This window comes from Trachypithecus francoisi, unplaced genomic scaffold (assembly GCF_009764315.1).
Source record: "Trachypithecus francoisi isolate TF-2019V2 unplaced genomic scaffold, Tfra_2.0 Lachesis_group6, whole genome shotgun sequence".
Lineage (NCBI taxonomy): Eukaryota > Metazoa > Chordata > Mammalia > Primates > Cercopithecidae > Trachypithecus > Trachypithecus francoisi.
The window spans coordinates 119,362,471-119,372,546 of record NW_022681471.1 but is presented as its reverse complement, the minus strand read 5'-3'; the positions used below and the strand labels follow the sequence as shown (position 1 = coordinate 119,372,546).

At 41.9% G+C, this 10,076-nt stretch overlaps 1 pseudogene across 1 annotated transcript; it reads left to right on the top strand.

Annotated features, from left to right (window-relative positions):
* Nucleotides 1-4,039: 4,039 nt before the first annotated feature.
* LOC117077835 lies at nt 4,040-9,470 on the top strand (annotated as a pseudogene). Its single transcript, XR_004434843.1, has 3 exons — nt 4,040-4,212; nt 6,269-6,362; nt 7,407-9,470. The product of XR_004434843.1 is annotated as a high affinity copper uptake protein 1-like (transcript).
* The last annotated feature ends 606 nt before the right edge of the window (nt 9,471-10,076 follow it).

Here is a 10,076-nt window from a genome sequence, read left to right as displayed (position 1 = left end):
GCCACCGCGTCCAGCCTAATAATGGTCTTTTAAAAAAATAAAAATAATCTGTTTTATTGTCCCCTCTTCACCCTGTTGGTGATGATGGAATTCCTGCCCTAGCGTTAAGTGAATGACTGAATACACAACACTGAACACTGCACAGCTGAGATGGACAACAGTTTATCAGTTACATATACTCGCAGTCTGGGGGAGGAAGCTACCACATGTCATGTAGGGCTACATGGGTTATTCACAGAGTGAACAACCAGGTGCTGTGGGAGGCAGGGTTTGTAGTATCAAGAGGGTGAGGGGGTCCCTGGTATCAGTCGGTCATTGACTGTGGGCCGGGGTGGGGTAACTTCCTGGGATAGATGGCTACCATCAGCCCAGGACATCAAGTAACCAAGAGGAAGGTAGCTAGGAGATTGGTGCCCTTGCCTGGTAAATGGGATCTGGGCAGGGTGCCAGTTACATCTACTACATACACTTCACCTTGTTTAACTTCTTCAACAACCCTAGAAGGCAGATATTATTATTTTGCCCATTGTTTTGAGATGACAAAAGTGTGGCATAGAAAAAGCATGGCGAAAGTGAAGTCAGCATTCCAACCTGGAGAAACCTGTGCCCATTTTAAAAGCATTATGGAGAAGCATGCCTGATCATTCCAAAGTCTCTTCTAGCTCTTCATGTTATGCTTTCACTCTAATTCAATTCATGAAATATGCATTGAACACTGAAACTGTGTAGAGTTGTCTTATCGGAGTGTTTTGCTGAATAGCCTGTGTTACATTGTGTGCCTCTCCACCGGAGGCTTTGATGTTCAAAGACCCTTGGGCCCATTTTGTCCAGCACTTCAAATTACATAATTAACTCTGTATACCTTTTTGGATTCAGTCTCAAACTGTCTGATGAGTTTGTTCTTCTTAAATCATCCGTGAGAAGTATCTGCTCATAAAATATGTCTTTTAATGAGGAAATATGACAATGGATCTTCATTTAAGTCAGTAATTAAGGAATATCATGGATAGGATCATTATCTCAGCTTTCAGCATTTTTTTTTTTTCCTCATGAGCAGTTTTATCCTCAAGCAAATAGCTTGAGGGAAAGGGGCAGATGATTAAAGATTTTCAGGATAAGACCAGACATTTTATCTTCCCAAGTTTTTGGTGCAAAAGAGAAATGGCTGTGAACCATGGGCCCTCTGTAAAAGATGGGAGATCCATCTTCTTGCAATTTTACCTTCTTGCTTACAAAAATGGGATGGACATCCGTCAGTGGTGATCCCTGGGGAGAAAGGGGAGATTGCTATGTCGGTTGAGTTTTTACCTAAGATTTTCTAAATTTCGATTTTATTTATTCATATATTACATAGTTTAATATTCAAAACAGTATTATAGCAAAAAGTCTCCCTCTCTCATTCTGCAGGTACCCAGTTCCATTTCCCAAAGGCAACAATGCTCAGTTTCTTGATTACTCTATTTTTCAGAGATGTTTTATGAATATTCAAGCAGGTACATATAAATATTTCCCAAGGTTTTTGAAAATTCAGTGGTTAGGGTAGAAGCAGAAAAATTCATGATTAGTTTTCTAGGGCTGCTATAGCAAACTAGATGGTTTAAAACAACAGAAATTTACTCCCTCTACAGTTCTGGAGGCTGGAAGTTCAAAATCAAGGTATCCACAGGGCCATGCTCTCTCTCAAGGCTCTAGGGAAGAATCGTTCCCTGCCACGTCCTAGTTTCTGGTGATTGCCAGCAATCCTTAGCATTCTTTGGCTTGTAGTGCATCACTCCAATCTCTGGCTCTGCTGTCACATGGCATTTCTGTTGCCAAATTTTCCTCTTACTATAAGGATATCGGTCCGTGCTCCAATCCAGTGTGACCTCATTTTAACTTGATTACACCTGCAAAGACCCTGTTTCCAAATAAGCTCACGTTCATAGGTACTGGTGGTTAGGACTTGCACATATCTTTTTAGGGGACACGATTCTACCCACTTCAATTCATAGCGTTATAATTTCAAAGCTTTAGGCTGGCTTCTTTTTTTTTTTTTTTTTTTTTTTTTTGAGACGGAGTCTCGCTCTGTCGCTCAGGCTGGAGTGCAGTGGCCGGATCTCAGCTCACTGCAAGCTCTGCCTCCTGGGTTTACGCCATTCTCCTGCCTCCACCTCCCGAGTAGCTGGGACTACAGGCGCCCGCCACCTCGCCCGGCTAATTTTTTTGTATTTTTTAGTAGAGACGGGGTTTCACCGTGTTAGCCAGGATGGTCTCGATCTCCTGACCTCGTGATCCGCCCGTCTCGGCCTCCCAAAGTGCTGGGATTACAGGCTTGAGCCACCGCGCCCGGCCGTAGGCTGGCTTCTTAGATAAGTAGACTTCAGTTCGCCTTTGGAATACAGAATGGGGTTGAAGATTCATTTGTTTTGGATAAAACAAATACCCAAACAGGTCTTTCCCTTTCCTAGAAATGAAGCAAAGACCTATAGCAGAACATAGAGATTTCTGAGCCTGTAGTGACATCAAGTAACCAAACTGTGCCAGATGAAAATGAAAGCGTTTATCCATGTAGTCAAAAGTGTTTAAATTAAAAAAACAAAAAAGTGTTTAAATCAGTGGAGTTTTTCTCAACTTTTTTTGACTCCTGCCAATAGTAAGAAATACAGCATGACCCAAAACATACAAATATTTGAATATGCATATATGATAGATATAACTGAAACAAATACTTGTTCTGTGAAATAATGTGTACGTTTATTATTTGAAATGAACTCTGATATTTTCTATTCTACTCTTTTTCATCATTTTTTTTTCTCAGCACCACTAATGGGTTGCCACCTGCAATATGAATAACACTTCTGGGTGATGTTTCTTCCCTAAGAAGGGATTTATAGATTTCAATGCCTACGTGTTATTACTTGTTCTCATGGAGGTGTTTGTGGATGGTAGGAATGAAAGGGAGGACTAATCTTCACCTTCTCAAGGAGTGAAAGGTTGCGAGAATTGAGCTCAGCTAATCACCTTGGTTCAATTATAGATTGGACTGTTGGTGCCATACATGCATATTACTCAATTTTATGTCAGACCTGGAAAAGTGTACTGATGTTGAGCTATTGTGTTCCAATGTCCTCTTGGAATCTGAGCAACAAGACTGGGGAATGGGGATTGACAATCATCTTGGAAAATCCTCAAACTGAAACAGAGATCGGGTGATGTCTTTAAGGGAGAAATAGAAATGTCTTCTGGGACCTCTGATTCCAGGGAAGAGACGGCTCCAGGACATTTTTACTGATGCAGTGGAATAAAGGTGGAAAGGAGAAAGGAAAGGGGAAAGGTGGGCGGTGGGGGTAGCGGGGAGGCGAAATGAAGAATAAGGTGAACTTTTTCAACCAGTGGTGAGGCCAGGGAGAGGGGCCGAGGTGCTCTTCAGGGACTAGCTGTGAGCTCTGTTTTAGGTCACTGTAATGGATGTGCTTGATGACCATCCAGATCCCCTTTAAGGGGCCATATCCCTTAGATGCTGTGAGTGTTGCCTGTTAACAGCTCATAGCTGCCTTTCTCTGGAGAATTGCCCTGGGCATAATAGAAGTCTCCTCATCTGGGATGCCATGTCATCCCATCCCCCCAGAGGCTGTGGTCAGTGACTGACGCAGCAGTACAAAATGTTGGCCCTCTTGCCTTCAAAATGCTGCTCTCCTCTGGTGCAATGTATACTTCAGAATGCTCTGCAGGATCAGGTTGAAACAGAGCTCCCAGTGACAGCCCATGATCGCTCACTTTCTTCCCCTGCCTCATCCTGCGTTCCTCACTACTCTTCTCCTGAGCACTCTCCCCCTAGTAAACCACAGGCACAAGAATTCTCAAACCCAACCCAAGACAGTTGTAAGTTCTTCAATTTGTAGTTTTATTATTACTCATTATTATTTTCTTTTTTTATTACCTATTATTACTTTCTTATTTTTTATTACTACAGGCAACAGCCTTGCATTTCAGTCTGGTAATTAAGGAAGATAAGCAGGATCATGCTTTGGGCAAAGCAATATAAGGGAATGAAGCAGAAATGCAAAGTGAGTCCCTGAGGAAGTGTAGCCAGCAGCAGGGTGGAGGGAAGGAGTGGCCTGGAACCAGGAGGGGATTGAGTCAGAAGGAAACAACCAAGGCAGATTGTGGGAGTAAGCCTTCCCCTTTGTTTGTGAACAGGATTCGTAACAAATCCTGGATTCCTACTGATAAGTGAGCTGGGACTTAAGTAATTGTAACTTGGGGAGCAGGAGTAAATGGAACTTATCTTGTCTGCATAGGCTGTTGGCATATTAGTTTCCAATTTCTGCTGTAACAAATTACCACAAACTGAGTGGCTTAAAGCAACACAAATGTATTATCTTACAGTTCTGAAGGTCAGAAGTCCAAAATGGGTTTGCAGGGCTGCGTTCCTTCTGGTTGCTCTGAAGGAGCATCCATTTCCTTGCCTTTTCCAGCTTCCACAGGCCATCTGCATTCCTTAGTCATTGGTTCCTTCCTCTGTCTTTAAAGCCAGCAGTGCAGCATCTTCCCATCTCTCTCTCTATTCCTCTACTTCTGTCATCTCATCTCCTTCTCTCTGACCATGACTCCTTTTGTGTCTCTTTTACAAGGACCCTTGTGAATACACTGGGCATACACAGTTAATCCAGGATAATCTCTCCATCTCAACATCCTTTATTTAATAACATCAACAAAATTTCTTTTGCCATGTAAGGTCACATATTCACAGGTTCTCAGTATTAGATCGTGGGCATCTTTCCCGTACTGGGTGGGGCATTACTCTGCCTCTCACAGTATGGGAGGCCTGGGCACAAAAGTTATACTTGCAGCTGGTCATGGTGGCGCACGCCTGTGATCCCAGCACTTTGGGAGGCTGAGATGGGAGGATCGCTTGATTCCAGGAGTTCAAGACCAGCCTGGTCAGTGTAGTGAGACTCCTCCCATCTCTGTGTTTTAAAAAGTTATACTTACCTTTCAACGGCTTCATGTTCAATGCCTAGAATCAGTTTTCCTGAGTTAACAATGACTAATTATCTAAAGACTGGTCTTGCAATGCTATCTGCACCAACTTCTCACTCTTTTAGTATAAGACTTAGTCTCTGCCAGGGCTTGGATCTGGACCAAGGTAGACCTTGCTGCCATTTCCAAGGCCATGGTTCTGTGTCACACAGGCCCTGAGAGTACAGGAGCTATGTGACATGGCTGTGCCTATCCACGGGCATGGCTTTCTTCTGGATGATTTGACAAGAGCAGAACTGTGAGCACCATTTCCAGTAGGTCGGTCCAACATGGACTTTTGGACTACATTCTTTTGGGAACTCACCAAAGCCTCAAAGAACAGGGCGAAATGACTCTTTTTGGCCATTAAGGGTGTCTGTGTACATTCGGCTGATAATTATAGCCACTAATGAAGCAGGGGGAGTTAGAAAAAAATCACCATCAGCCCCACATCAGTCTCATTCTCAATCTCTCTCTTTTTGCCTGATCTGTCACATATTACACTTCTTTATACTTTTTTTCAGCATCAAAATCAGGTTCAGGGCTCCAGACATAGTTTATAGTCCATGCAAATGAATCCCAGAACGACTGTTTACTAAGACACTAAGATAAGGTGGCATATGCTTTCTTTCTCTGTTAAATAAAAATTACTTTATGGACAGCAATTCATGATTGATGTCAGCCAAAGGAGGAATGGTGTCAGAGGGTACTGTCATTTGATATTGGTAATTTTCCCTTTGCTTTCCTCAAATGACTGTCAAAGATCACTTAGAGTGAAGTTAGTTAGGGATTATTTTGCCCAGTAAAGTATGTCTGGCTGAACAATTCCTGTTTTCTATGTGTGCATTGCTGTCCTGATATGAAAGAAATAATTGAACCCTCAGCAAGGGCTGTACGGTGTCTTCTGCTCCTCATACCTTGAGTTCATGCTTTTGAGTACCCCCTGTCATGAATCCCCTTGGCCTTCTTTCTCTTTCCCTCTATCCTGTTCAGGATTTCCATCCACTGTATTCCTTACGTTCTTCATTCATTCTAATGCCTCTTACCTGAACAGGAGCCTGGTCATCATCACATGGATGGTTTGGCAAGAGCTAAAGCTGGAAAGCTAGGCTGCTCTACTTTTAAGATAGAGTATCTCAAAAAATTATCTGAAGGTTTTGAGTTGCTTGCCATCTAATTTCTAAAACGCACTAGCTATTTTCTTGGAATAACATTGGTTTGAGCCACATGCTGTTTCTGACAATTCATTATTCCTAATGTAATGCAGAAAAGGAGATATTGATGAAAGGTCAGATTCAGGCACATTGCCTAGTCACTTTCCGCAGTCCAAGATGTGGAACCGTGAACTTGATGAATTCTGGGTATCATTGACATGCTTCAGGAAATCAAGAGGCTGCTCGAAAGAGATTTTTTCAGTCTTCAATCTTTCTTGCTAGCTGACTGTGACAATTTCGTACAGGGCAAGAATATCCTTCCTTTATATGTTTCTCTCAATTCCAAAGAATATAAATGAGTTGATGATTAGGGCTATGAAGCATACAGGAGTCCATATCAGTCTAATAAGTTTCTGAGATTTGAGCTATTTATTTTGCCAGCTCAATATTTTCCCAATGCCAGGAAGAAATTTCACAAGATTAGAAACCCTATGATATTCTTTACTTGGGCATCACTGTGGAAAAGACTGGATATGATCCAATCTGCAGCCAACTTGTTTTAAGTAATAATAATAAAAAAAGGAAATAAAAAGACACTTCACTTCAGCAAGAAGCAATAATGTACTGTCAGGGGAAATAAGCAAAATTATTTCAGAACTTGACCAAGCTTTGTAACAGGGATTTTAAAAAGCACTAGACAGAGGATTTTATGGGTTCATTTGAATTGATTGACCATTTATTTAAGACAGTAATAGGTATGAGACAAATAGAAAATCCTTTCTCCATTGAGAACCATTGGCCTAAGGGAAACATTTTTATTGATAAACCGTACATCAAAATGCAAGGTTATTAGTTTCATTTTTTAAAAACAGAGATAATCAGTATATTACTCAATAGATTTTTTACAAATTTAAAACATTATGAAAATTTCAAACATACACAATATTAGTTAGAACAGTATAACAAATCCTCATGTATCCATCACCAGCATCAACAACAACTATCATTTTGCCAATCTTTCAACTTCTTTTAAAAATAAGAAATATGTGACTCATATCTTATAGACTTCCTGTTCAATTTCTTACCTAGTCATTTCTTTCATTATGGACTTTAAGACAGCTCATCTTGAGGGGGCGGTAAATCCTCGGCCTCGGTGGTGGTCGTGGACACATCGAGCCGGGTAGAAGTGGACGGGCCGTTCGAGGAGTCGTGAGGGGGTGACGGGTTAAGATAGGGAGAGAGAGGCGCTAGTGGCTGGACTCGACCTGGGAAGAATCTTCTGCTGACTCTCAACTTTTCCTGGAAAAAATGGATCATTCCCACCATACCATGCAACCTTCTCACCATCACCCAGCCACTTCAGCCTCACACTCCCATGGTGGAGGAGACAGCAACATGATGATGATGCCTATGACCTTCTGCTTTGGCTTTAAGAATGTGGAACTACTGTTTTCCGGTTTGGTGATCAATACAGCTGGAGAAATGGCTGGAGCTTATGTGGCAGTGTTTTTACTAGCAATGTTCTATGAAGGACTCAAGATAGCCTGAGAGAGCCTGCTGCGTAAGTCACAAGTCAGCATTCGCTACAATTCCATGCCTGTCCCAGGACCAAATGGAACCATCCTTATGGAGACACACAAAACTGTTGGGCAGCAGATGCTGAGCTTTCCTCACCTCCTGCAAACAGTGCTGCACATCATCCAGGTGGTCATAAGCTACTTCCTCATGCTTATCTTCATGACCTACAACGGGTACCTCTGCATTGCAGTAGCAGCAGGGGCCGGTACAGGATACTTCCTCTTCAGCTGGAAGAAGGCAGTGGTAGTGGACATCACAGAGCATTGCCATTGATGTCAAACTCTGGCGTGGCCTTATTGATTGCAGTGGGAAGCTGTTCAAGACTTGAAGATGTGATTTCCTGCTCCAATCATCCCTTCTTGCTCCTCTTTGTGCACGTACACGCACACACAAACACAGACACACACACACACACACACACACACACACACACACACACCGTGCTCAACAGAGGTTTAGTGTACAGTCTCTGAGCTAAAGTAGTAACCTTCCAAATTGTTTTTTCTAATAAGCTGAGTTTCCCATTTCTTTTAAGGAGAAGCCACCCATGAAATGTCTTTTCCTTCTCCATCATCTTAGAGCCACGTTATATGTTCTTGTCTAATCCATGTAGCTTTTGTTCAATGACTTGATCATCTGCTTCGTTTTTGAATTTTTAACAGATAGTAAGTAAATTTGGTAGTTTTTTTCCCTGGGTCAGCGATGGAAAGGGGTTAACTTCAGCCAGGATTGATGGCAGCTGAGGGAAAGTCTTGCCCAACTAAACCCAGAACTCAAACTTAACATTAGAAAATAAGGTCCAGGGCCGGACACAGTGGCCCACGCCTGTAATCCCAGCACGTTAGGGGGCCAAGGCAGGCTGGATCACCTGAGGACAGGAGTTCGAGACTAGCCTGGCCAACATGGTGAAACCCCATCTCTACTAAAAATACAAAAATGAGCTGGGCGTGATGGCGGGCGCCTGTAATCCCAGCTACTCAGAAGGCTGAGGCAGGAGAATCACTTGAACTTAGGAGGTGGAGGTTGCAGTGAGCCAAGATGGCGCCATTGCACTCCAGCCTGGGCAACAAGAGTGAAACTCCATCTCAAAGAAAAAGAAAAGAAGGTCCAATTTTTGGATTCAATGAGTGGGAAATACAGTGTGCCTTTGTCCAGATGTGATGCATTATACCAAAATCTTAGTAGTGTGCAGAGGGGTGGTTTCAGACTAAATACAGGCTTAGAGCTTGCAGAGTGTGTATTCTTGGATGGCTGACTCATCACCTGCGTTCCCACTTAACACTTTGATTAGCATGAACTTGCCAATCAAAAAATGACAATCAGTTTTAGAAAATAGAAATAGATATTTTTAAATAAAACCATTCGCAGTTTACTTTGGCTTGATACCTTGGTTTGTCCCAGCTGAAGTGAAGCAAAATAGTTTGAATTATTTTTCCATTAGTGTTTTCACATGTCTGCCTCTAAAACAGTGATTTTTTTTCAAGCTTTAGCGTGCATCAGAATCACCTGTAAGGCTTGTTAAATCACTAATTGCTGGGCCTCAACCCTAAAGCCCCCGGAGTGGCACTTCCGAGTTCCTGCTCATGTTACAAGGGACCACACTTTGAGAATCTCTGCTTTAAGCTAAGGAAATATTGCCTGGTGGGCTGGCTGCCTGATACTGGGCATGGAAATTTGAATTGCTGATTGGTAGATGGTGTGTCTGGACTTAACTCATGTAGTAAATACTGCTGATCAATACCTAATCATTCCACAAAAAAAAAAAAAAAAAGACAGCTCATCTTAATATCAGTAGATTTTCTTACCTTTTATGTCTCTGAGAAAACAGGGTATTCAGTTTGAGATCTGCCATTTTCCCCTCTCTCTACTTCAAAATGTATTCTTTATCTCAGAATTATACTCTATTTCTTCCACTTTCTCCTTTTATTTTGCCTTATTGTAGAGAAATAAAGTTTCTCTTTGTGAAGTTAAACTTCCGCCTGACTATTTGGTCACATCTGTCTCCTCCAGAATTGTGTCCTATTAATTTTCTCTCCTTAATTTTCTATCTTTAGTCTTACTCTTGGTTCCTTTATCTCTGCCAGTAAACTCATTCGGATATTCTCCAGACTGAAATGGCAGGGCTACTGGGAATATCTTTGAATTTTTTTAAATTTTCAATTTGTTCTAAAGATGGGGGTCTTACTATGTTGCCCAGGCTGTTCTTGAACTCCTGGCTTCCAGTGATCCTCTCACCTTGGAAAATCTCTTGAATTAATTATTCTCACAAAGTAGCTCTGACTTAAGCCTTCTCTTTTGTGGTTATTCTTTTTTCCACTCATACTTTAACTGTGGGAAAATCCT